Source organism: Meriones unguiculatus, chromosome 14, assembly GCF_030254825.1.
Source record: "Meriones unguiculatus strain TT.TT164.6M chromosome 14, Bangor_MerUng_6.1, whole genome shotgun sequence".
Taxonomy (NCBI): domain Eukaryota; kingdom Metazoa; phylum Chordata; class Mammalia; order Rodentia; family Muridae; genus Meriones; species Meriones unguiculatus.
In genome coordinates this window covers 58860681-58887386 of record NC_083361.1, presented here as the reverse complement: position 1 = coordinate 58887386, position 26706 = coordinate 58860681, and the positions used below count along the sequence as shown (strand labels likewise).

At 45.8% G+C, this 26706-nt stretch overlaps 1 long non-coding RNA gene across 1 annotated transcript in view; it reads left to right on the top strand.

Annotated features, from left to right (window-relative positions):
- The first annotated feature begins 301 nt into the window (after positions 1-301).
- LOC132647229 (uncharacterized) overlaps positions 302-26706 on the top strand; it is a 58485-nt gene continuing 32080 nt past the window's right edge. Inside the window, exon 1 of the long non-coding RNA XR_009585566.1 lies at positions 302-444. This is a non-coding gene — a long non-coding RNA (uncharacterized LOC132647229). The remainder of the gene's footprint in view (positions 445-26706) is intronic.

The following is a 26706-nucleotide window of genomic DNA, read 5'->3' as shown; positions in this document are numbered from 1 at the left end:
TCGCCTCTCATTCCTCCCAGCCAGAGTGCTGGAGCCCCCTTTCACAAAGCCCTCCTTGCAAAGGGACACACACACACACACATACACACACACACACGCACACACACTCACGCCCCACAGGCACTGCTTGGAGGGCAGTTTGATCTTGTCTCATTGGTGTCTCCGGCCTGAAAAGAAAATCGTTTGGGTAAACAGCCAAGCTTCCAGGCTTAGCGCCCCGCTCCCGCCTCCTCCCCTCTGTCCCCTCCCGCCTCCCCCACTCCCCTTCAACCCCACCCGCCACCCACACTCTGCTCCGCTGCCGGGCCTCCAGCGAGCTCCGCGCGTCCGAGAGGGAGCCAAGGGCTCCCTGGTTCAAAGGGCCGCAGCCCCGAGGGGATGCTTCCTTGTGTGCCCCGGGGTGCAGAAGCAGACTGCAGGGCGGTGGGACCAGCCTGGGCCACGGTAGGAACCTCAAAACCTCATGCACCCCCCGAATAGCTGGTCCCAAGGGAGGGCACAGGGGAGTTCCGAGCCCGGAGGGCCATTTCACTAAGATGTAGCGAAAGCGGGCCAGGCAGTCGCTGGCTGCTCCGTCTGGGGGCTGCTCCATAGCAGCCTGGATGGGTCGTCCTTGGTCCCCCTGCCCCCGCCACTACTTCACAGGAGTTTGTCCATTTGTGTGCCCTAATAGAGGTGTGAGCCTTGAGTTTCTTTGGCGTCCCTGCGTTGCATAGGGTAATTGGTGACCAGGCCCCCACAGCTTCAAAGGGCCTGAGTCCTGGAGTAGCCATCCATTTCTAATGTTTGATCCTTCCCAAAGGAGAGTTCTTCTGGTAACTGTAAACATAACTGTTATTCGTGTGCCCCCCAAAAAAGTGGTGGTTAAGAGGTACTGGCTTCTCTCTAGCTCACTTAAGCAGAGAAAACCTTGAAATCTTAAAGAGGGTGTGAGATTGTTAGGCCTGATTACATGGTGATTTGCCCCCACCTCGGTCCTCTAATGAAAATTGTTCCTCTCCTCCGTGTTCTGTCTCCTCTGTTCTCTCCTTTTTCTCCCAGTCGCAGGATCACTCTCATCCAGGAGTCATTAGCAACACCCTCTGGCTGCATGTTTTGCATTGATGAAACATTGTGGCTTAGCTGAAACACTAACTCTTGTACCGCATCTTGCGGTGGGAAGTGTAATAGCAAGAAAATCATTTTCTTTTTTAATCCTCAGGCTTTATTTGTGTGTGTGTGTGAGAGAGAGAGAGAATGTGTGGGGGTGATCGAAGAAAATATGAATGTGAAAAGGGGGGTGGAAGAGAAAGGAAAAAGAGGGAAAGAGAGAAAAGTAAAAGTTTCCGATTTAGAGCCTCCTCCAAACTGGAGGTCTGCAGCTCAGAGTGCATCCTTCTCTGAACTTCCTCCCTTCTGTTTTTGTCTCTGTTCCTTATTGCCACTCCGCAGTGGATGGCAGGGACTTCTCTGGAATTGTCACTTAGTTCCAGCTTCTGCCAGCAACCATCTTCTTCACAAGTTAACATTCTCACCCCAAAGCCTAGGAGCTCCCAAGAGCCTGGCCACCCCTGTTAGCTGGCCCTTGGAGGAGGGATGCTCCTTAAGTCCTGCTAGGAATCTCAGGCCTCTCTCTCCTGTATGGTCTCTCAGGAACTTGTTTTAACCTAGCGGAAAGGGGACAAGCCAGCCAGAAAGCTAAACTGGCTATTTTCCTGGTACAGCCCTATAATTTCTGAGCTGGAGCCCTGAGAGCCTCCTAATCTGCCTCACGGAGCTCGGGTTGCAAAGAGAGAGAGAGAGAGCTCATTCCATCTCCTGCCTAGCTTGCCCAGGGATCACCCTACCAACCCCAAGAAGTGCAAAGTTTCCGAAAGGGCAAAATTTGGCTTGCTCAGGCAGGAAAAAAATAAGGGCTAATGTACCACCACTCTTCCTGCTTCTCTCCCTCCACCCACAGTCCCCGGGCAGCCATCTTTTACCTGGCTAATGTACTGGACACCCTAACACACACACACACACACACACACACACACACAGAGAGAGAGAGAGAGATTTAGAGAGATGTAGAAAGAGAGACTTAAAGAGGTAAACACATAAGTAAAAACTATATTAGATGGAACTTCCATGTCCCCTTCAAAACAAATAAACCACACAGTTCTTCATTGGGCCATAAGAAAGATGCCACACATTCAAAACTATGTCCAAAGTGGAAAGTGTATTGTTTCTGCTCACACTTGGCTCTGGGGCAAAAAGAAAAGGAAACAAAGACTCACCATAGCGCATCAGCGAGTTAATTTTCTCTATATTTTATGGTCCAGCCCCAGTGGATATATTTAAGGGTAGATAAACATCTTAACCGACCAACTGGCTGAAACAAGGGCAAATAGCCATTGGCAGAAAGTAATGTTGTGTAATTCATAATTTCTGGCAGTTGCTACTTTCGTTGGTCAAAGGCAGACATGCTGAGGACTTCCTTTGGTGATTGTTTTTACAGCAAGGCTGAAAACGGAGAGGAACCAGGCTCCAGTGGGCCGGCCACTGTCCTGGAAAAGCTTCTGCGATACCCCAGGGGTTAGAATGAATGGGTTTCTGTGGAAATCCTAACTGGGAGGTTATAACTTCCTAGGCACCTGCTTCACGGGAGACACTGGCATTGGCCACAGCTGAATGACTCAAAGCACACCGCAGCCCGAACTGGTGGCCTCCTGACAACGTGCCTCATTCATTTTATCTTTTCTCTGAAAGCAGCTTTGCAGCTTAGGTGACTACCTTTGTTTAGGGAAATTAGGCTTCTGTATTTTTCTTTCATTGCGCAGATACTTTGAGCTTTGTGTGTCACAGATGATTTTTTTTTTCCCCACCAGTGGAGAAGGAGGCCTGGGCGTTTCGGCTTCTTTGGAGATTTTAATAAAAGGGAAGGAACTGCAGGAAGGCTGCAGGAGAGTGGAAGGCTTGTCTGTGTTATTCCAGTTTCCGAAGCGAGGTGGCGCTCCAGGGCACTACACCGCGCCCTGGTTTCGCAAGCCGAGCACTGGCTCGGTAGAGTTCGCTGCGGAAGGCAGCAGTCCCCGAGCGGAGCTGAGCAAAGGCTGGAGTTTCTAAACGTTTCGTACAGAGCCCATGTGTGCTCAGACCCTCCCATGCCTAGTGGCTTACAAGATTAAGAGAAGACCCGAGGTCATTTTTGGGGCAAGGTGGTGGCTGCTGGAAGGACAGCTCCGCCAAGCCCTTCCCCCTCCCCCGCAGGCTTGCATTGGGTCTTTCCTGGAATCTACAAAGTTCCAGCTCTTGGTGGGACCAGAGCCTGCTTGATGCAGAGGTATCTCGGGCCTGGCCAACTGCGGAGGGTTTCCTCCACATCCCCAAACAGCTCTAGGGCTGGCACCCCCACCCCCACCCCGTCAAAAGAACAAACAAGAAAGAAGAAAAGGAGAAGGAATAAGAAGAAGTGGGGAGGGAGATCTGAAAGCACCTCATTTTGTTTCTGGTTTTTCTTTTTCTTTTTCCCCCTTTTTTTCCTCTTTCTTCCCTTCTCTTCTCTGTAAATTTTCTTTTATTCCCTTTTTCTTTCGCTAGTTTTTGCACCCCGTTGCTGAGGAGAGAAAGGGAGGGAGAGAGACAGAGAGAGAGAGAGAGTCTGAACACCGAAAAAATGGCCACAAAGTTGCAGAACTGATTTCGATTTATTGCATGGATTTCAATCCAAGCGGGTTCGTTCCCACATCGTTTCTACATTTCCCGGGCTCAGGCTCATAAAGACGCGGGAGAGGAATTGCCCCTTACTCACTTAGACCCGTTGGGAATGACGATAGAAATTAAAGCGGCAGCAATCCCTCTGAGCAGCACTTCGGTATTATGGGAATGTTACTGTGGTTTTGCAGCAGGGCTCAGAGGACCAGCAATCATGCAGAATTTGTGCTCTTGGTCTGAAGCCCTTCAACTTCTGGTCTACTGTGTCCACTGACTCAGGAGGTACCCCTTCTTCAATGACCTTCATAAATGGTCTGTACCCTTCAGGGTGCCAGGAAACCTTTCCTTCTAATCACCCGGTTGCAAACTTGTAGCTTAACCTGGCTGTGCTTCTTTTGGTCTCCATTCCACCCACTTCCCTCGAAGTTTTAATGCCGAAATGGCAGGATTTTTAACCCAATTTAGGATTCTACAGAAACTCCGAGGGTCAGGTCATTAGGAATGTTAACGGACGACCAAGAATTATAAACATGATCTGAAAGTCTCTTCCAATTCACTTCTTCAAGTATTTATTTGTGCTAAGTGATGAAAGGTGGCAGTTGTGAAATAGACAGCTTTTAAAAATAATGATGTCAGATGAGCCTTTAACCTGTCGATAGCTATAAATCAACTTTGAAAAAGACAAATGGGGAATGTTATTTGGGCACCTAACCTCCAGCATTTGCTGTGCTGAAGGTGGCCTGTCAGCAACCTGACTCAGTGAGGCTTTGGTCTGGATAATGGCAATGGGGTTGGGGTTGGGAATGGGGGATCAAAACACCAGAACATCCAAAGAGGACATGTTGGTGAGCCTGCATCTCACCAGTGGTGGATTTGGGCTATTGTCCAGGCCAGGCAGATGACAGGCCTTACTTAGGACAGTGGGAAATTCAGAGAGGTCATCCTCACTCAAGGGAGTGGATGCCACATTATAGAGGAAAGATCGGGCTCAGTTTTAACAGTCTGCCAGGGGTTTGGAAGAATCCTTGGATGTTTCCATTTGGAATTTTTTTTTCCTGTTTTCTTTCTCTGTGTCTCTGTCTTCTCTCCCCCCCACCCCCGTGTGCTTGTGCGTGGGTGCCTGTGTCTGTGTGTGTATCGACTGGTCTTCACAAGAAAAAGAAAAAGGGAACTGAGGGCCCACAGGTAGGAGATGATGCGGTTTTGAGGAGAGAGGTGAAGGTTGATGATTCTGCTCTTGAAACAGGCAGGAGATCAAAACTTCTGAACTAGGCAAACCGATGGGGTGTTTAAACATATAGTTTACATGAGCTTAGAGATGTCCGTTCTCCACAACTTCCAGTTCAGCCACCGCAAGGCCTGGGGTGTCGGGATGGGGGTTGAGAGAGAAAGGGGCTTAAGGGGCAGGGACTGCCTTCTTGCCAGGGACTTCTGCTCTCTCCACGCTTCCCACCAGTGCTGCTCAGTTTCTAGTGAACCCGGAGCCCAACACTGAGGCTGCCCAAGCCTCTGGCCTCTGGTTCTGCTTATCTTTTCCCCCTCCAAACGCTTCCGGGGGGCACAGATGTTCTCACGGTTGAATCCCTCCCGGTGCATCTTGGAGAGTCACTGGTAACCAGTGTCGTCCTGAGGAGCAGAACGGTTGCTTAAGCGCCAGCAACAGGTCCATATTGAGAATCGTCTCTGCCCTTCGCTGCCCCTTTCATCTCCATCCTTATTACTAAAGTCCACGGGAAAAGGGGGGAACAACTTGCCCCTTTCCTCCTGGGTCACCCACAACAGCTCGGGAAGGCAACTATCAGATTGCGCTGGTTCTTTGGGTAAGCTTTTGGCTAAGCGCTTCTAGTAATGGCCCTTCGCTGGGCGCTCGCTTGGACCGAATAGAGGATGCCACTGGGGGACGGGGGGGGGGGGGACGACACCATAAAGAAGGAACTAGAAAGTGGAAAAGACCGCGGCCCGTCCCTAGGATCAAGACAAAGACACTTGAGTTTGGGGGTCTGTCCCTCTGCTGCGGGCGGGGTCTCCCATCTCTTCTTCCTGCCTGGAGATGTGATTTGGTCCCCCTGCGCCTTCGGCGGCACCTTCAAACCCGCTGTCCCTTCATTCGGGACGCCTGATGGAGATTCAACTCCGGCCTGGAAGGCTCTGGTTCTAGCTGACCCTGTGGGTCAGCTGGAGCTGGTACCTAGTGGTCTCAACCCTTGCAACTCCAACTACCGCGGTACTTAGAGTCCCCGCCTTCCTCACGGGAACCTAGACATCCCCACGCTCCAGGCTAAGGTAGCTAGGGCGAGGGTAGACCCCTGGACCAGCCAGGTCGAACCAGTGAAACAGCAACTTCCATTCCCCCCCCCCCCCCCGGCAGGGAGGAGGGGAATTCGTCGGAGGAGGTCGGTGAAGACTCCTCCTCCGCTCCGCCCGGAGGCAGCCTGAGCTCCGCGAGCGGTGCGTCTCCACCCGCCCGAGCGTTTCCATAAATCAGGCCGCTGGCAGGCTGCTAATTAGCTCCGGCCGAAAAGAATGTAGCACACGGTGGGTTGGGAGTGGGGGCTCAGTAGGTGGGAGATCAGAATTCCCCAGATTAACCGTGGGGATTCCTTGGGGGCATCTCAGCGTCTCCCGCCCGAGCCACCTCCGTTCACCTCCTGCCAGCCAAGGCCTGCAAGCTCGGGCTTCCAGATCCCGCGCCTCCCGCACTGCACGCACCTCTGCGTTCGACCTGGCCCGCCCACCCACGCCGAGGGCCCCTCTCCCACTCGCCGAGCAAGCCTGGCGTTAATTAACTCCCCCTTCACCCGGTGCAGTATCGGAAGACTTTCAGAACTCATCCCCAAGTGTTTCCTCCTCAAGCCTGAAGGCTGCGTTTGGAACATCCGGCAGAAAAAAAAAGAGGGGGGCTGGATCTGGGGAAAGGGTCGGTTACATCGGGATCTGAGATAATAAGGCTTCCCCAGCGCTGTTGTGGGTTGAAGGATGGGCTGCCGTAACCCCATCCCTCCTCCCCTAGTGAAAAGGCAAGACGGTCAGGCAAGATTAAAAATAACATTAAAGTTGGATTATTGATTTCCATGTAAATTGCCAGCCAGGAGAGCTACTTCTGTTTATTTTCTCTTTTCCTTCCCCCACGTTTCTCTAAGCCCTCTGGGCTCAGCGCCCTCGGAGCCATTCTCACCCTCCTTAGGGAAGAGACTCCGAGATGACATCACCAAAGAGAACGGCGGCCTCTCCGCCGCTGGCCCCAGGACCCCTGAGCGGAGATTGACAGGTGTCTCTTGCAGGGACAATGCCTACCAGGTGTCACCGTCCTAGTTCCTCCCATCCTAACCCTCCCTCTTTGCTCCTCCACGTAACGACTCTCCTACCCTCCCACTCTTCTTTCCAGGAGTCTTGCTCATACCCCACCCCCCAACTCGTTGCTCTTTGCATTTGGGCACTGGGCTTCGGGTCCTGAGACTCAGGCAGGGAGCTGACGCCGAGAGACTGGGATGGCGTTGGTGTTATTTGTGCCTGCAGCGAGGCCAATCCGAGATGTCAAAGGCTCGGGTCCAGGCGGTGACAGGGCCCCTGAGCGGGTAAAAGGAGTACAAGCGAGCATTTTAAAGGAGCCAGCGCAGTCTCTGGACTTCGCTGTCTTCACTTTCCATCCTCTTTCTCTTTCTCTCTCTCTCTCTCCACACACACACACACACACATACACACACACACACACACACACACGCACACACACACAGTGTAACAGACGCGAAGATAATCCTGCCATCTGGCAAATCCCAAATTTGGCGATCAAGCTAGGAGAGCAACAGAGACATCTCATCCCAAGAGTGGGTGTCTGGTCCTGCCCCACTCCCCGAGCTGGAGAAGAGGCGCTTCGTTCTGTCCTCAGTAGCCCCCATCTCCGCAGCATCTCTGCCCTGGCCTGGTAAATCTTAGGTGCTTTCTCCTCGTCTGGCAACTACTTAGAGAGATGCAGTTGGGGGTCTTCTGCCTTTCAGCATCGCATCAATGAACTAAAACCCAAATTCGGCTTTATTATGTATAACCGAATGTAATTCATAGCCCGGCGTCCTGTCGGGGGGGAGATTTAAATCATTTGGTGATAAGGATCACACTTATTAGACTTCTTCAAAGACGTTGGAGGTTTTCTATTTTTTTTTTTTTATAAAGGAGGGTATTTGCGCTAAATTGCCCAGTGCTGGTGTGATAACTGTCAAAAGTTTGACATCAAAGGGGCTAATATTATTCAGTTACCAGAGAAGCTGTCTGTCTAAATAAGAATATCTTAATTACAGCATCACAAAGGTAGAAAAGGGGTCGAAACTGAAAGGGGAGAGGTATTCAGCCTCCTCTTTTGATGCGCTATCTACATTACACGAGTGCGCGTTCTTAATCAGGCCTAGTCTGATTTCCTTTCCTCTCCCCATCGGTTCTCTGAACTTTATAACTATATGTAAACACGGCATCACTGAGGACATAATCTTCTTGGGTTCTTATTAGAAGAGATTTCCATCCTCTCCCGTTCTAGATTAGGCAGTGGAGTCTGCTCCGTCAAGGAAGGGACCAAGGTTTCGTGGACAATAATGTGGCAATTGTTGATGGTTTGTGACCCATAAAATGTGGAGGTGACTGTTCTGGCTTTGGTATGTAATTATGCAAAACACTTTCCATAAAGACTTGCCATTCGATCTAATGGCAGTTCCTCTGGTCTATTTCAAAAAGGGAGGGCCCACGTACAGAGAGAAGAAAGTAACATTTGTTTTAACACAGGTTTTATGGGTGTGTATGGTGTGGGGGAAGATAAATACAAACACATCCTATCTCTGCCCAAAGTATTTTTCCAGTCAAATTAAAATAATTACGAGGGGGTTTAATAAGTTAATCATAGCAACAAGGCATCCAAACACGTAGAGGCGGTGTCGACCCACCTTCTCTGGACCTGGGACTGCTTCATATCGGTGATTCATCCCCAGGATCTTCTCGGATGCAGTCTTGCCTCCCTGGCTCAACTCAGTTCACCAGGGCGACCTGTTGGGCTCTAAAACTCCCTTTCAGAGGCTGAAACTAGGGCAAGGGTGGCCAGTGTCTCCACCTCAATGTCTTGTGGGTGGAATATTTATTTGGCAGAGGTCATTTAAATACAGCATTTCTATCTCAGGAAATATGCCCGTCTCCTTTTCCTCTAGTGCCCCTCTAGCCCCAGAGTGGCAGGGCGGGAATGAATGCCCAGGACAGGAGTCACTGATCAAGACAGGCATTTAAAACTCGACACACCCAGGGAGACACCAGCTCCAAGCTAGGCATGCTCGAAATGAGGAAGATTTTCCCCTGCACTTTCTCTGAGGTCTTGTTTTGTTTTTAAATAATAATAAAAGGAATCTCAAAGGCCAGGAGAAAAATAAAAGTGAAATGAAATGGAGGGGTCATCATTGATCCCTGACTGCTGGTTTAAAACAAAACAAAAACCAAGCATTGTTTTGTTTTTTTGTTTTGTTTTGTTTTTTCTGGTGTGGAACTTGCCCCCACCCTGTTTGGAGAAGAGTCCCCCTTTTCAGTGTTAGATATCAGGCAGTGAGTCCTGGCTAAATGCAGCACTGTGATGTTATATGAGCACTTGCACACACTGGAGACAGAAGACTTTTTTCCCCCCAAGGGGAAAATAATGATTAAAAAAGAGAATCATCTAAATATCAAAGTGACACTCGGAGAGACCTGGAAAAATATTTAAGCTAATGAAAAGCAAATAAAGAAGCTGGCACTTAGGCTGAGAAATTAAATATTTTGTTTAAGATGGTGCTTTTGTACGGGCTTGGAGATTTCCGATTCATGTTCACATAATAAACACTCAGGTTTGTCATCTGGAGGTGCAAATCTGAAAGATATTCCAACAAATGAAGTGCTGGCAGCCGGAGGAATAAAGAGATCGGTGCCTGTCAGGGGTCAGGCAGCCTGAGATTGCTTCTAGAGATCTTTTGAAAATTTCACAGGATTGAAGGCTTAGGGGCTTCACTGCGCTCGCATTTCAAACTCAGATCAGTAGGATCACAATCAAAAATAGAGGTCTGGAAAATTTTGATGCAAAGATGGTCATGGCTGTAGGGCTTCTCTTTCTCTCTTTCCCTCTCTCTCTCTCTCTCTCTCTCTCTCTCTCTCTCTTTCTCTCTCTCTCTCTCCCCCTACCCCCAGATATCCTGACATAACATGACTGTTATGCTGTGGATGACAGTCATCAGAAAAGAAAGTGCATCCTAGTCTCAGAACTTTCTTTTAGTAAAAGAGAATTTGGGTTCGTATTTCCAATAAAAGACAGAACAGCAACAACAACATAATCCTGGTGCTTCATTTGTATCAAGCAAAGGAATTTCATAAGAGTTTTAGATTTAATAATTAATGACTAACTCCTAAATACTTAGACTTGCTTCTCCTTTCTACACACTGGGATGATTTTTCATTTAGTTTACACTCTAAGACTAATACTAGACAATTTATAAACATTATCAACTCTATACATATTCACATCTATGAGCATTATTGCATGAATATACACTCAAACACACACACATACATACATACATACATACACACACTTCAAGCCCTAAAATGGTGGAAGAGAAGACCTGAATTAAAAAAGAGCTCCTGTTTTTTGAACTATGGACAGATGCATATAGGTGGGGGGGGAGGAAGGAAAAGTGTAGAAATTGCTCCGATTGGTTTTCTAAATTCAAATCTTTGAAGATTCGAATCCTGTCCTGGTCAAGGCTTGGGTGTGCAGCTATACAGGCTGATTGACAGACTGGCTGGTCAGGCCCCGTGTGCAAAGCAAAAGAGAACTTGGCCCCTGGAAGCAATCCTCACCCAAGAGCCCACCAAAGGCACTTCATAGTTTGGAAATTTAGGAGACGGAGGTCGGATGTCTGTGGGAGCTGCTGCTACCTTCTGGTCAAGAAATCCACTGTAGGGGGATAGAGAGAAGCCCTGAGCTTCTCTCAAGTGTAAAACATCTGAAAGGAGTCGAAAATGGAGGGGGCAGTCTGTACATTGCTTAGAAGGGGCTCTTATAGGGCTCCCAGTCTCTCTCTTTCCCGCTGGGAAGGATGGAGGCACCCAACTGGGTTTTGAAAGAAAGGTTTTGCCCCCTGAATTTGAAGGGGCTTCTCCTGGAGGCGCTTAGGATACAAATTGGACACAAGCAAGAATTTAAGGGAATGGGGAGAGCTTGAAAGGAGCTCTTGACCTGCCTGGAATTGGTCCCCTCCCAGCTAAAAAAGGGAACTTCTGGTGGAATCTCCGAGTCTTCCGAGATTCCAAGCAGCATGGGAGAGGTCCTGGATGTAACAATGTAACTCCTACATGGCTTAGAGCTGGCCTGACTGTCTTTAACAACAACAAAACACCTTAATGTCGTGATCTGGTAGGTAACCCGCTTTGTTCACAAAACAAGAGTGTTTTCATCCCTGGTAGGGATGCGACCCCTGAAACCTTGCCAAGTACTGCCATAGGATGTCCCTTGAGCAACTTCTTAACCAAGCTCTCCAGGGCAGGAACCCTCGAGGGCAGCAACCCCAGATCACAGTCAACTTGCGACCTCTGACGATAGGTCACCATTTAAAACAAAACAAAACAACCTTCCAGCTCAGGGCAAACTTTCGCCCACCGTTCCACTGTCTCTTAAAAAATAAATAAATAAATAAATAAATAAATAAAACAAGAACTTAGGGAAGAGTCGTATAGAGAGGAGGTCAGAGGCATCTCTGAGAGGGCAACGAAACAGTGAAGCTGGGTTTTTAAAACGAACAAAAGCCGAAAGCGGCCCAAATGCTTCTGGTAGTGCGCGGACCTGGGCTCCCTTGTTTCCTTTCCGGCAAGAAAGAAGGCTGAGCACAGCAACCGCATTCCGGGCCCATTAGGCCCACAAAGCCTCCAGCTTGGCCTTGGCATTGCCCTGCCCAGTGGCTCCGAATCAAGAGACGCTGACCACACACTGCTTGCTGGCCCTCTCAATAATGAGCAGGCTGCCCGGAGAAGGGCGCAGTCTACAGCAGGACCAAGCCGGCTCAAGTGGAGAACTAAAAGGTCTGAGGCTGGACGGACGGCCGCGCCTTGGCGTCCCTCCCGAATGGCAAACACTGAAACCCTTGGTAGCCCTGCGTTGGGGGACAATAACTCCAAGCCAATTGAAGTTCTAGCACCCCTCTCACAGGAAAGCTTCTGCCGCCACCGCAAGCAGTGGATTGTCCCGCCAGGTGCGCGACCACACACTAGGACTCCCGAGTGGTCATCTGGAAATCCCTAAACCGTTTTATCTATTTATTTTTTCAAAGTACTGAGGAACCAAACACTGCAGACAACACCTTTCTTCTTGTTTTTTCTTTTTTCTTTTTGTTCTCTCTTTCTTTTTCTTTCTTTCTTTCTTTCTTTTTTTTTTTTTTTTTGGAGGGGGTGTAGGTGGGTATGATTTTGTATAAATAAAATCCTCTTCCGAGCTACCTTCACTCTGACTTCACAGGAAAAAAAATGCTGATTTTTACCTTTACTTAAACATTTGCTGTGGTTGGCTTGAGCAGGTTTCTTCCTCCTCCATCTCCCTCCCCCTGCGTCGTTTTTGTTGTTGTTGTTGTTGTTGTTGTTGTTGTTGCTGATACTCGTTTCATGGAGGGAGGAATGAGTCTTGACTCCTGCGAGTGTTGAGGGTGTTTGTGATCAGCAGGAACCAAGACCTGGAAACACAGGAGGAGCCACCTGGGCCCTTCCTTAAGGGCCTGCAGAACACGCTGGCTGGGGTTCAGGGAGGACCATTTCCCGATAGGAGACTGTAACGTTCAAGGGCACAGACCGCACGTGAGTGACTACGGGGCAGCTTCTGCGCTCAGCCCTAAGCGATTCTGCGACAGACTGGGAACGTCCCTTTGCCCCTAGGAGGCAAGGAAGAAAATGAGGAAACTTCAGGAGACCTTTCTGATTCCACGTCCAGGTTTTAGGACTTCTTCGTGCTTATTTCTTACTGGGTTTTGTCCAGACAGACTAAGCGCTTTGACTTAGCTATCAGGTGGTGGTGGTGTGTGTGTGGGTGGGGGTGGGGGTGGGAGGACTGAACCGGAGGAATCAGAAAAAGGTTGGGGGTGGGGAGGGGGAGAAGGTGGCTGCCTCTAGCCGGATGCAGGCGCCGTTAGATACCGACTACCCAGCTGTGCGGGGGCTGCAGTGCCACTTACTGTAATTGAATTGCTGTTATAACACCTTTCAGGGGGACAGCAGTGCCTTTCACAAAAAGTTGTGTTTGCGGCCTGAGGCTGCCTGTGCCCCTGCCGGAGTCGGCAGGCCACACTCCAGGCATGCCGCCTCACGGGCTTGGCAGGCCCTGCGTGGAAGCCCGGAAACCGATCCCAGGAGAATTCATGCTGAGCAGAGAGTGTCGTGTCCCCCGTCCCCGCCCCCGCCCCCCTCGCTCTTTCTGAAACTCTAAGAACTCTTGGGAGGGCAGAAGTCCTCTCTTCTTAGGATCCAAAGCTGAACGAGGGAAGTAGCCAACAAGAGTTCTGGAATAGCAGACAACCAAGAGGGGGGGGGGGAATCATTATTTTGGTAGGAGCTCCTCATCGCCTGGGCTTCTTGGTTTCATTAGAACTCCTGCGCAGGGGTTGTAGAGAGACACACCGCCACACCCTTCCTGCCCTTTGCCGCGTCTGGTGTCCCCAGGGAATATGGTTGGCTGCCATTTCGTTAGGGGCTAGAGATTGCTACTCCCACAAGCTGAATTATTTGCTTCATCTAGTGCTCTCAACAGCCAGCCTCGCAGCACGCATCTCCCAGACTCCACTTCTGTATTGTCAGAAGGCGATTCTTGATTCTTGACCTCGGTACAGCCCCCTTCCACCCCATTCCTCTGCCCCTGGCCTGGTCCTTACTCACCTTTCATGCTCTTCCTCACACCTGCCTTCTCCTTGGCTCTGTCTGTCCTCTGATGGGAAGGACTGACCCTTCTCTAGGCCACCTCTCACTGTTCATGACTTCCTGCACCCTCTGCAGTGTCAGACTTTTCCCTCTTTCAGGACAGGCAGACGCCCCCAGCCTGCCATGTAGCCCTTTGGCCCATTAGCCTGATAGCAGTGTAGCTGCAGGTCCAAAGGTGGCCTGGCTGCCATATGTGCAGCCAGGATGGGTTCTCTGCCTCTTCCTCTTCGGGGTGCTCGGTGGCCAGTTTCTGTAGGCTCCAAGGAAAAGGCAACAGATGGGCCCTGAGAGGCTTCCTGGGAGGGTGTCCTGACTGTGGTTGGGGCCAGCTAAAGGAGTTGACCAGTACAAGCTGGCTTAATCGTCTTCAGCCTTTCTTACTCCTACACAAACAATTCCTAGTGTTCCTAGTGGACCTCAATACCTGATTATGTGGGGGTGTGGGAGTGGGGTGGGGAGCGCCTCTGTCTTGGAACAACTCAGGGGGCAAAATTGAGGCTGCCACAGGAAGAAGTATGAGAACCATGGCAAGTTTTGGCCTCTTTCACAGGCCAGTGTATGGGTCTCCATTTGACCTGATTTTCCTGGTAGCCCTTCAGTTGTCTTCTCCAGAGACCACCGGTCGATTGCTCTTGAAGGCATCCCACAAAGTGAATGTCTGTCTCTTAGTCCTGAGAGCATGGATTGCTACACAATTACACGTACATACATACACCACACACACACTCATATACACACACATGGAGACACACACACACCCTTTCACCTGTCCTGATAGAATTCATATTCTCGAGGTTTGACATTCACATCTCTAGACTTGGGTACAGCAATTTTCACTGTATTATTCACAGTTTGATCTTCATGATTAAATATATATATCCCAAAACTGCTAAGGTTCTTTCGAAAAGACACACAGGAAAACAAAGGTGAGCTAAATGGAGTTCTGAGTTCCATGCAGCTAAGCACCTTACTGCTGCCCTCTTCTTTCTTTCCTCCTTCTACTTCCTTTCATCCACCAACCACCCATTTTCTTTTTGTGAGAGACGGGGTCTCAAGTAGGCCAGACTGGCTTCAAAGACACTGCATAACTGATGATAACTTTGACATTCTGATCTCTTTTTCTCCCACCTCTCAAGTGCCAGGATTACAAACATGCACTACCAGACCTGATGGTATATTGGCATAGAGGGGAATCAAACCCAAGGCTGTTAGGCAAGCACCTTGTCACTGAGCTACACCCACAGCCACAAGTCATGTTTTTGCACAAATAATTTTTCTCCACCCCAGTACGAGGAATTGCACTCAGGGCTTTGTGCATGCAAGACTAGCACTCAATAGCCAGCTGCATCTTCAGCCTACAGATATTATTTTTCACAGCTCCACAACACCCACAAGTTCTAAGTTGCCTCTCTTTCTCTTTCTGTCTCTGCCTCTGTGTCCCCCACCCCCCCCCACCCCCTTGTTATTGTTAGGAAACCTGGCATAGTTGAACCAGCTAGGATGAAGCTTACCCTGCTTACAGCCATGCTGATCCAGGAGGCAGCCAACTTCAGTCTCAGATTGCTTCAGGAGAAAATTAAGTTATCTTAGATGCTAAGAGAAGGCTCTGTCTGGGGACAGTGCAGTACCCATATCTAGAGATCTGTCTGGGCTTCAGGGAGCCTACCCAGGTCTTTGGTACCTTGACTGCTCAGCTATAAAACAATAGACCAATGGTCAAGGGAGACCTTTCCATGGCACAGCCTGTTTTCAGGGCTGGGCCACTGTGGCCCCATTTTTTTTTTAATATTATAGAGATGAATCAGTGGCTATGAGGTTTTTCTAGAAGTCTAGGATAACTGACTATTTCCCTTTTGAGAGCACATTGGATAAGCCTGACATTTGTGGGAGAAGAAGGAAGGAAAAAGCAAACCTGTGGTATGGGGACTATGCAATACTTGAGAAAGGGTTCTTGGGGAACAAGATGTACACATGGTTGCCAAAACAACAAACAAACAAACAAACAAACATGCTAGGTAGTCAATGCCTTGTCTACTGGAGAATCACTCTCAAACTGGTTCTACATTCTGAGGCAGAACCAAAAATTCAAATTAGTTCACCAATTTGATAAAGCTCCGGCCTCTTATAATTGAGCTGCTTAGCTGACCAGTGATGTCACTGAAAGCAAACTGAATGGACATGTTTGACCAAATGTAAGGGATAACCCAGACAAAGTAGATTAGTAATTCAGAATCAAATTTGTTTCCTCCACAACACCAGTATAACATTTCGCTTAAGCTTTCATTTATAAAACTATTGTGAAGGAAAAAACTCAGTGTCTATCTAGCTATCAATTAGTTTATGGATTTGAAACAACAAGAATGAGATAGTATTCAAAGCTTCAAGTTGTAGGAAGTACCTGCCTCTGCATGAACTGAAGTGCGCCAGGTCAGGGTGTCTTAGGAAGATATTAAAGGTCAAGATAATATGTGCCTTCCTACTTCTACCTCAAATTTACCCCTAATTTGGACATTTGGAGGGTGGTGGGGATGTGATTGGGCTGAGAGGGTAAGAATCTAGTAGTAGAGAAAGAATAATTATTTTGCTCATTTTCACGAGAACATGCTTACTTATGCATTTATGTACCTATTGGATAGGTCAGAGATGTCCATCATGATGCAGTAAAGAGAGGCAAGAAAACACAGCATTAGAAATACACCCTTATAACTAATGCCAAGAACTTTGGAAACTCGAGAGAGAAGTTCCTTTTGACGTGGATAACTGTCTGGACAAAAGCTACATGGCAGAGGTGGTTTTGACTTGTGGCTCAGAAGTTGTGGGTGGTAGGGAAAAACCAAAGACAAGGATGCCAGAGAGTCCTGCTGCTGGGAAGCACAGAGCAAAGGCAGGATCCAACTGTCCTCTACCTCCTCTGGGGTTGGAAAGAATGATCAAGAACCTTAGACCACTGAATTTTGAATAAAGAAAATGCAAATTTCTACACACTTCTGAATCATGAAGTGCCTTCTCCCTGTCCCTTCGTGGTGGTGGTGGTGGTGGGGAGAATTAAAATGGTAGCCTAGAATTTGAAGTTTCTATTTTCATCAAATTTAGATAGGCTTAATTGAGTTCCTTGTGTCCTCAATATTGATATGTGAGATTAAGGCAGAGAGAAGAATACATCAAACATAGTTTTGGAAGCCTAAGAGGAGGTTAGTACAGGAGGAACATTGCCCAAAACAACCCAGCCAGAATACATTGCGAATTTTGTAGAGGTGCCAAAAAATGTTGGTACCTTTGGCTTCCTCTTCGGAGCTTGTGCCTCCCCCAGAACAGATTAGGCACACTGTTTTGGTTAGTTCTCGCTGGGTCTCTCCCTCAGGGCTGGAAGCTCCTTGGAGGCTGGTAGTCTGGCTGATTTCACTTGCGTTCCCAGCTCCTGGCATTGTGCCAGGCTCATAATTAAAGCTCAGTATATTCTGAATGAATGAATGATGCAAGTTGAAGAATATAGGTTTTTAATTTGTGTAATGTTGGTGGGAAGCACGTGAATAGCCTTTTACATTTGTCATTTGGGATTTTTAATTATGATTGCATAAAATAGTCATTGTCAACTGGCTATAATTTATGGTAGGACCAGCGTGGTGGAATGGAAGAGTCTGAGTGCCAATATTGAACTGTACACTTGACCTTGACCTTGTATACTCACTTTCAAGAAACTCCAGTGTAAAAGACACTGTTCAAGAGGCTTCAAATCAATGCTTTCTGATTTGCTGCTTGAGCTATATCTTAGCTTGATGTTAGTGCTCAACCATGCTCTTCACACTGGTTTTTCTACAGCCAGAGCCATGGTAAAAATCTCACTGGACTTTGTGTATGTATATCTATCACTTCATGTATAGCATTGGCAACCATGAAGATACTTTCTTAATTGAGCCGAACAAGACTTTTTTGTTGTTGTTGTTGTCACATAGCTCCCTAATAACATTCAATGGCCTAGAAAATGGCAATAACTTGGATTCTTAAGCACGAGTGTCTTATGACCAGTGTCACGGGCAGAGGGCAAGGTCCATGCAGGGGAGGATCTACGCACCTCAGAGGTTTCGAGGCCTCTTTTATAATACTGCTCTGTGTTAACATTTTTTCACACAGGCATCAATTAGAGCTCAGAAACAAGCATGGAGAAAGGCATTAAATTAAATCAAAACATGATCAGCTTCCTCTGAATTCTACCTTATGTTTAGCTACTCTACTGGCTGGCTGGCTTGGAGTAATTTCAAATTCCCACTGGCTTAGTGGCAAGACATCTTCTTATTCTTTTTCAGACACACTCCTCCTTTAAAAATTTTTCGGACTGCCCCATGTTTCATGTGAATTATTTTTTAAACATTCATATTGCAAAGGGCTTCATGAAGGAAGCAGAACACATTTTTTTTGGACAGTGTGCCTTCTGCTGTTCAGAGCTCTAGGGAACAGTTGAAATTTTCTATGAAGAAGTTTCTGGCTTTTGTTTACTTTGAGTTGAAAAGGATGTCCTGGCCCTAGTAATCATCTCCCAGCTATTTGCCTGTGTCTTGATATCTGGACAACTGTGGGAATGTACAAATATCTAGCCACTAACACATGACTCAAAGACAGGCGAAACTGTGAGACGCCCGAGCTCTCACAGGACAGAATCAAACTTTGGCTGTCAAACACAACACTACAGTTCTGTGCAGCCTATTCCAACAGATCCACGTGGAAGCAGATGACTCGGACATGCATCCCGCAGATCATTTCTCAACTCTTCTTTGTTCTGGTGGCTCTGTACAGGCGTACCACATGGGCCGACTTTACTTTGACTTTTATGGTTCTGATATGAACTTCCTGTTTCTCTATCTTATCTTCGATCCAAAGTCTCCCAACATAATAATCCTGTTGCAATAGTAGAATGTTTAAGAGATGGGATTTAGTACAGAGTTGTAAGTCACCCAGGCATACCCCTGAGGGGGATGCTAGGCTCACTCCCCCTCCTGGCTATTTTTCTTCTCAGAGTAGTTCGGATATGTTCTGCCCTTACGCTCCCTCCATGATATACTGCCTATTAAAGGCCACAAGGCTATAGGGACTACTGATAGATAAGAACCTTAAAATTGTGAACCCAGTTAACCTTTTTTTTTAATAAATTTATTATCTTAGGTATTTGTTATTGTCACACAAGGCTGGTAAACAAAGTAACCTGTAGAGTTTTTTTTTTTTTTTTTAAATAAACTTTCTTATTACTAGGAATCCAAATAATTTTTCAATAAATTTGTCAGCTGGGTATTCTCAATACAAAGAGTCCTAAAAGGCAACAGAAAAGAAAAACATATGACTTTGTTATTGAATAATTACAGATAATATTCTTCAATCCTTGATCATATTTTCTGGAGGAAAATTTTAAAAATGCATTGATCATCGAGTAGAAACTATAAATATTTGAAAATTCCTGTTTAAATAATAGAGCCTAGTTCCTATTTTGCAAGCACAGGTTTGACCTTGTACACATAGATCCAATCTGATTTTCATCTAAAGACAAAACAACGAAATGGCTGCTGCTAATTCTATCTCTTGCCGAGAAAGGCAAAGCTGAGAACAAATAGTTAATATTTACCTGTCAGAAAGCAAGCATTGCAGGGCACTGAGCTATTATCTTGGTATAAATCTGAAATTGAAAAAAAAATACAGAAATCGAGTGAGTTATAGAGAGAAGATTTTCTTGTATTTACTCTGTCTGGGCAAGATGAAGTGCATCCCTGAGCTAGACTGTGGAGAGAAGGGTTATGTATGCAGGGACAAATGCTAAAAATAAATAAATAAATAAATAAATAAATAAATAAATAAATGACATTATCGGTTTATAAATTCTAAAGTTAAAAAATGATTTTCATTTAAAACTTAAGAATCCAGGCAATTTCCTTATGGGAATAGTATGGCTGTCCAAGCAGTCTCTACTTGAGCAAGACTGCCTTTAATAATCTTCTGTGGTAGTCAATAAAAAAAAAAAATTCTTCCTGTGTTGCCAATTTAGTGAGCATAAATTACTGGGAACCTTATATGGAATAAATTATGTTCTTAAGCCTTCTCAGATGTGTAGCCAGTAGAGGTTTAACAAAAAAAAAAGCAAAATGTGAAATTTAGCTAGAAGGGGCAATGGTGGCATTTGGAGCCCTCTCCCGATTTGTTTCCTCTCCACCCCTGTGAGGGGATTACAGGGCTCCATTCCAACCCAAGGCTTTCTTAGCCACACGCAGCTCTCCAGAAACCTGCATGTGGTTTTCTTCTTAGATTTAAATAGAGTAATGAGGATTGTTGGTGGCAGAGGCAGTGCTGGGGAGGGGGGGAAGAAATGAAGAGTAGGCCTGAGTTATGGAGAAGACAAAAAGGGACAACGTCACCAACTCCAAACGAACCATTACCTGACCCCTATGCCGTCGCTGAGAACCACGAGCCACCACCTCTTTTTGCAAAACCCATTGTAGGTGCAACTCCCAGGTTCTTCTGAATGCGAGGGTAGTTTAGCTGATTTGCGGCTTTCCACATTGCTGATGATGAAGTGGTACTTCGGCTGTTGAACTTGATTTCCATCCGGAGATGAGATGCTGGATCCTCTAAAGTGACAGATGGAATCTCTGCTTCAGAATTCATTACAGGAGGTGAAAGACAATGGTGAAAATTTGAGTCTATACTAGGCATCTCAGCAGATCAAAATATAGTCAGACCGCTAAAAACTAAATAAATTGCGGGATTAAAATTTATTGAGAAGTATATTGAAACTTCTAGGTTTTCCAATGATCTTAAGTGTCTGTGGCTAGTGAGATGGCTCAGTGGGTAAGGCATTTGCCACCAAGCCTGACAAGCTGAGTTCAATCCTGGGGAACCCACAGAGTGGAAAGAAAGAACCAACTCCCATTAATTGTCTTCTGATTTACATGGGTGCTGTGGCATGCACATGCTGTACCCCATAAAGAAACAAAATGTGAAGTTAAGGTTCTGTGTCATGTTAATTTTTCCAGTTATTTCTGAACCACTAACGTACCCATCCCTACTAGAATTCTGCATATATGTAGGCTGACATAAGAATAAAAAAAGAGCATCTCTCAGGAAAAATTATCAGCATCTTCACGAGGGACTGATGCTCCCCAGTTTCTTCTAGAAGAGCTGAGGGAGGTCAGATTTGCCCTTGGTCTAAGTCTATTTCTCATCTGATTCCAAGCATGTAATGATATATATTGTCTACTGACAGAAAATCAAGTTTCAAAACAACACATGCTGATTATAATTAGAAAAAATATGAAGATGAGTGAAGAAAACGTTGATGATTTTGTCTTTCTATTTTGTCCTCCTTCATACTTTTAAAGCTGTCTCCATTGATTCTATGATAGTCCACCTCTTAAGCGGTGACATCTGATTCCTGGGAGCAGTGTTGCATGACTCCAAAGACTAGGTGGTAAAAAGTCAGCTGTGGCCTCTAGCTAAGACTCGGTGTGTGAGTGTCTCTGTGTCTCTCTTTCTCTCTCATCACTGGCTTGGAGACGCCTTAAAGGAAGACCTAAGTAGAGAGCAACTTGAGTATCATCTGTGGCTAGTGAGGAACAGAGGGCCCACCGACTGTGAGAGTGAACTTTAAAGCAGAGCGTACATCTTAGTGAAGTTTTAAAATCATGCCAGCTCTACCCAAGAGCTTGATGACAGCCTCACAGGAGACTTTAAGAAGAAACCACTCAAAAAAATTGACTTTACATTTTTGACCTTTAGAAATTATGAGGGAATAAAATGTCCTTTCTTTGAACTTAATTATGTTTTTGTTTAATTTGTGGCAGGAACAGATAACTAGCAAATCCTTAGGAAGGAACTAATATGGTACCTGGTATTGGTTACAGCAGGCACTTACTAAACATTTGTTGAGAGTATGAATTAAGATGCACGAGTGCAGAGCTCGATTTATATCCTCCCATAATTTTCTCTATTTTGATAGCCTCTTTTAAAGTGGCTTCACAAAAGAGTTTTCTGGAGCAGGGTGTCTTTAATTATTAAAAGATAAGTCAGTCGACACATATTTATTGTTGCTTCTATTTATCAATGAATCAGTCTCTTCAGCTATGAAATTCTTGTGAGCCTAATTGAGTATCCACCATGCTTTTGTGAAGGGATATTTATGGGCCTCTCACATTAAGCCTCTCTGACTATAAAGGTTAAAGCCCAGATGTGTTCGGTAAATATAGCTGACAAAGAAAAGAGAAGGGAATGTTACTTTTATAGCTAACATGCTCAAGATATTTCTAGGAATGAAACATTAAAATAGCCACAGCTTATCACAGCATGGGCTTATTCTCATGCACACTACATATTAACTTTGGGTCTTCAGAGCGATTCTGATTCACACACCAGTTCAGGGGCCAAAGTAAAGGAGGCTCAGCCTTCTGTGACTGGACCTTTTCATATGAGCAATGTTCTGTGGGGTCCTACCTGGCAAGGGAAGAAAGCACGGAAGGATCTCTCTTGAGAGATGACACATGAGCATGTCCTGTTGATTTGGACTGCTGCCTGGTCAATCATGAACTTAGATGGCCGAGGAAGAGAGCCAGTTGTGTGTCTAGGAAGGTAGGAGAGCTGCATGTTCATATGAGCATCAGAGGTGGTCCCTATGCTCCATATCACATGAGGTAGATAAAACTGAGGCTGAGAAGAAACTGGAATGCAGGGCATAAAGTAAACCGGAGGCAGAAGGAGCTATGGAATGTGGGGTTACTGCCACAAAGTATTACTTCATTGTTTGACAGGCATTATTAGCTCATACCTTCATGGGAACCGAAATATTGCACAGAAATATTGCAAAGCTTTATAATACGTGAGGTAAAGCATCAAGCATAAACGGAGGACTCACAACCTCACTGCGACCTCTAGGCCATATCCTCCAATGCCATGAAGAGAGAAGTTTCTCACACATAGGTGAATTCACGTGTTTGGGATGACTACTAATGGGTAGTCATAGTAACAATATCTTGTAGATACCTAGAGCCTCAAATTTCTCAAAGCATTTGCAAAGGTCTTTTCTGAGTTTGATGCATAATTTATCTGAGCCACACAGGGTTGGTGTCACTAGCTTAATATTACAGATACATAGTGAAATGACGTGACATGCCAAGCTTCCACAGCCAGTAAAGGGTGACATTCGAATTATAACCCAAGGCTTAGGTTTCTAGGACTGATGCTAGAGCACAAGCTAATTGTGGGCCCCACCCCCCACCCCCAATGGGACCATAGATTTCCAGTGTGAAAGGAGTAATTACACAACCTTCCTTATCTGCTACCAGTTTTATGAGTGATGGGATGAGCATTGCTACCTGACTCCTTTTTGTTGTTGATGTTCACCTGAGTTGTGGGGAGGGTGTGTGTGTCTCACTATGTAGCAATCGGCTGGCCTAGAACTCACTATAAAGACACGGCTGACCCTCCCGCCTGTGTTCACCCTCCTGCCTCAGCCTCTCAAGTACATTTTAGGATCATCAGAGTGAGTTGCCGTGCCTATCTTCTGAGTCTCAATTAAGTGTGTGTGTGTGTGTGTGTGTGTGTGTGTTTCTTTTTAATACATTCTCAAAGAATATATTAATGTTGTTGTTGATTTTCTTCTTTGCGCACAGGGGTGTGCTTCTGCGGGCCGGTGTGTGCAGAAGCCAGAGGCTGATGTCAGCTATCTTTCTTTATCACTCTCCAACTTATTTTCAAGACAAGGTCTCCCGCTGAGCACAGAGCTCACCACTTTGGCTATGCTGGCTGGCCAGCAAGCCCTCAGCATCTTCCTGTCTCCGCTCCACGGACGCCAAGCTCAGTGTTTCCGTGGGTGGTAACCTTAAACGGAGGTCCTCATGCTTATGTTCCAAGCACTGCTACCATCTTTGCAGCTTCTTCACATTATGTTGATAAGAAAATAATCCCTGCTAATATCTGGGAGGTGTTAACTGAGGCTCAACTAATCTCTTCGGGTTTGCATTCTCTCTGAAAGGTAGTGAACATTTTGATCTTCTCTGTTGGTGAGACACAGCTAAAGATTATACCAAAACGAATCACTGAAAACGGTCCTGTCTGCTGGGTGTGGTGGAGCACTCCTGTAATCCCAGCCCCCAGGCAGGCAGAGGCAGGTGGATCTCTGTTAGTTTGAGGTCAGCCTGCTCTACAAAGTGAGTCCAGGACAGCCAAGGCTACCCAGAGAAAGCCTGTCTCAAAACAAAACAAAACAAAACAAAAAAACAAAAGTTCCTGTTGTGCCCTGTGCTCTAGGATAGCTTCTGTCACTAATTTTCAACATTTCTGAATGACTGAGTGGAGAATGAAAAGGGAACAACTCTTAAGATTTTACTCTTTCTATTTCCTGAACCCAGGAAGCCATTTAGGTCCCAACAGGTGGTACATTTAATCCACAGAACATTCTTGCAGCTTGAAAACCTCCTTAGATTAGCAAGACTAATTTTAGTTGCAAGAAATGGAACCTCACTAGGAACTGGTGTAATAAAAAAGAGAACATGTTAGTTATATGACTCAAAGGACCAGGGGAAGGCTGAATGAGTTGATGATGCCAATAGGAAACTATTTTCCTAATCACTTGTCTCTGCCAAACAGAGCCTCTTCAACTGCCAGTGGAAGCATCTACCAGCATCTACCAGCATCTCCAACATTCTGCCTTCCTTGTTTAAGATCTTTCTCAATAGTTGCCTCAGACAGTCCACTGTTGGCATCTGTATCAAGTGATTGCATTGTATACCCAGACTTGAAAAACAAACAAACAATCAACAATCATTTTGACTGGCTTAGGTTAGGTTACTTGCCTAAACTAAGTTGGAGAGTTTTAAGCCTTAAGGATTGAGAATAGGAAATGGGGAGGGGGGTGTTAAAGGGAAAATTAAGGTGATATTATTACAAAAGGGGCATGGGTGCTGGATATAGAAAGATTCCATATGTGTATTCTTGTATTCAGCTATCTGCTTGGCTACAAAACAAATGCAGGTTGCAAAACAGATTTTTGTAGTCGAGAGAACTCCTTTATGTTGTCAAAAGCAGAGAGAATTTAGATGCTACAGACACATGAAAAAATCGGATAAGTGAATTTCTTCAAGTTACCTTGTGGCACTACATTTTCCTGTAGCCTTGCCCGTGTAACAGAAATAGGTCAATTTTTTTGTTCTTTAATTTTAAATAGAAAAATAGTTTGTAATATAGCAAATGATCAATCTTTTCTAAACAAGCCAATATTCAGATGCTGGTAAATTCTTTAGATGGACCCCTCCTGGGGTTTTTTCTTTGTTTGTTTGTTTGCCTTATTTATTTATTTAAAAAAGTTGTTCTTGACCTTGCCAAGTAGCTGAAGATGATACTGAATTCCAGATGCCCCAGCCTCTGTCTCTTGAGTACTAGGATTACAGGTATGTGCATGAGACCTGAAATCATTTGTTAATATCCAAGAAATCTCTGACACTCTTTTCTGCCTAATCTGTAAGCAGCAATGATTGTAAGTACAGCTAGATTTGGGAAAAGAGAATGTAGCACATGTCTTATTTTTCTATTGTTGCCAATGACCTGAACAGATGGTTATGGAATAGACAGCCATGTCCTCCAGAGCAGGCTCATTTGTCTCTGTGGGCAAAGTCCACCATTTACATTTCTTAATCATATTGGCTTGGGTGGAACTACTATTTAATTGTCATACAAAAGTGCTCTGTAAATAATAACTGCATTCGTATAATGCTGCTGAGAGACTGTGCTTCCAAATAAATCTTATCAGCTGGTATTTGTGTAGCACATTCCTATTTCCTAACTTCTTGCATGTGAGCTATCTCACTTGATTATCTCTGAGGCTTTGGAAGGGCAAGTAATATTATCTACTCATATGATAGATGACAGAATAGAGATCTGAAGAGATGACATGACTTATTCAAGCTTGTATGAGCAATAACTAAAGTTAGTCTCTAGAGTCAGATCTCCAATTTTCGTCAAAGCTCATCAGTGTCTGGCTGTGGGTGAGGGCAGTATGGTTAACTAGAAGCTACCAGGAAAACTTTGCAGTCAGATGATCAGGAGAGGGCTTGAAGCCCAGCACTGTTGATTGATACCTATGCAACCTTGGCCAGATTTCTTAATTGTGTAACTCCAATTACTTCTCTGTACTGTTGGAGCATTCCACAGCTCACAAGATTCTCTCATGGTTAAGTGAACTAATGCTAGGCTAGCCCTCATCAGGGGCTCTGAACACTGTCCTTGCTTTATATAGGCCAGTTATTGTTACTGCTATCATCATGTATCTGGAACCGCAGACTCAACTTGCAGTGACCGAGAGAAATGAAGAGCTGAATCCCTGGTGTGGATTGTGCTATGCTTCTGTTCCTCGTATCTTTCAAGCTTGGGCCCCATGGTAGAGCAGATTGCCTCACAGTGCTGCTTACTTCACTATCTTCCCTTCTAACTGTGTTTTTCCTCTTCTCGACTATCTGTCCCAAAGCCAACTCTGCACTACATGCACTATCCTGATTATAGGGTCAAGACAATTTTGCTCATTCAACAATGCAAAGAGACATTCTATAACTTGGTTAATTACATTTAAAAGTGTATAAGACCCACACAAGTTTATTGGGATCTTTCATTATATAAAAGACAAAGTTCATGCAAATTATTTCTCTTGTTTTTGCCTTGTTTTGAACATCTCCTAATTCATACCTCAACTTAGATTTTCTCAGCTTTAATTTCTTGAAGGACAGACAAGTTTTTTTTTTTTTTCCACACAGCTCCAATTTTGGTGCTTCTCCTAACCCTGGCTTTGAATGTAATTGTCAAGACACCAGTTTCATTGGGCCAGACTGATCAGCAGGAGGTCTTATAGAGTAACAGCAGATGAAAAGGAAAATCATGCTCCAAAGAGTCAAACCTGCCCTGGTAACCCCAGTTGTTTCTTCCATCCATGCAAGACCACTGGACTTTACAGAAACAGAGCTCAATGCAAGCATACGCATCTAGTCACGGCAGTTCACAGGCTAGTGGCAGTTGCAGAAACTTCAACAAAAGATGGTTTATGAAAGTAGGGTGGCTGTTAGTGCATGC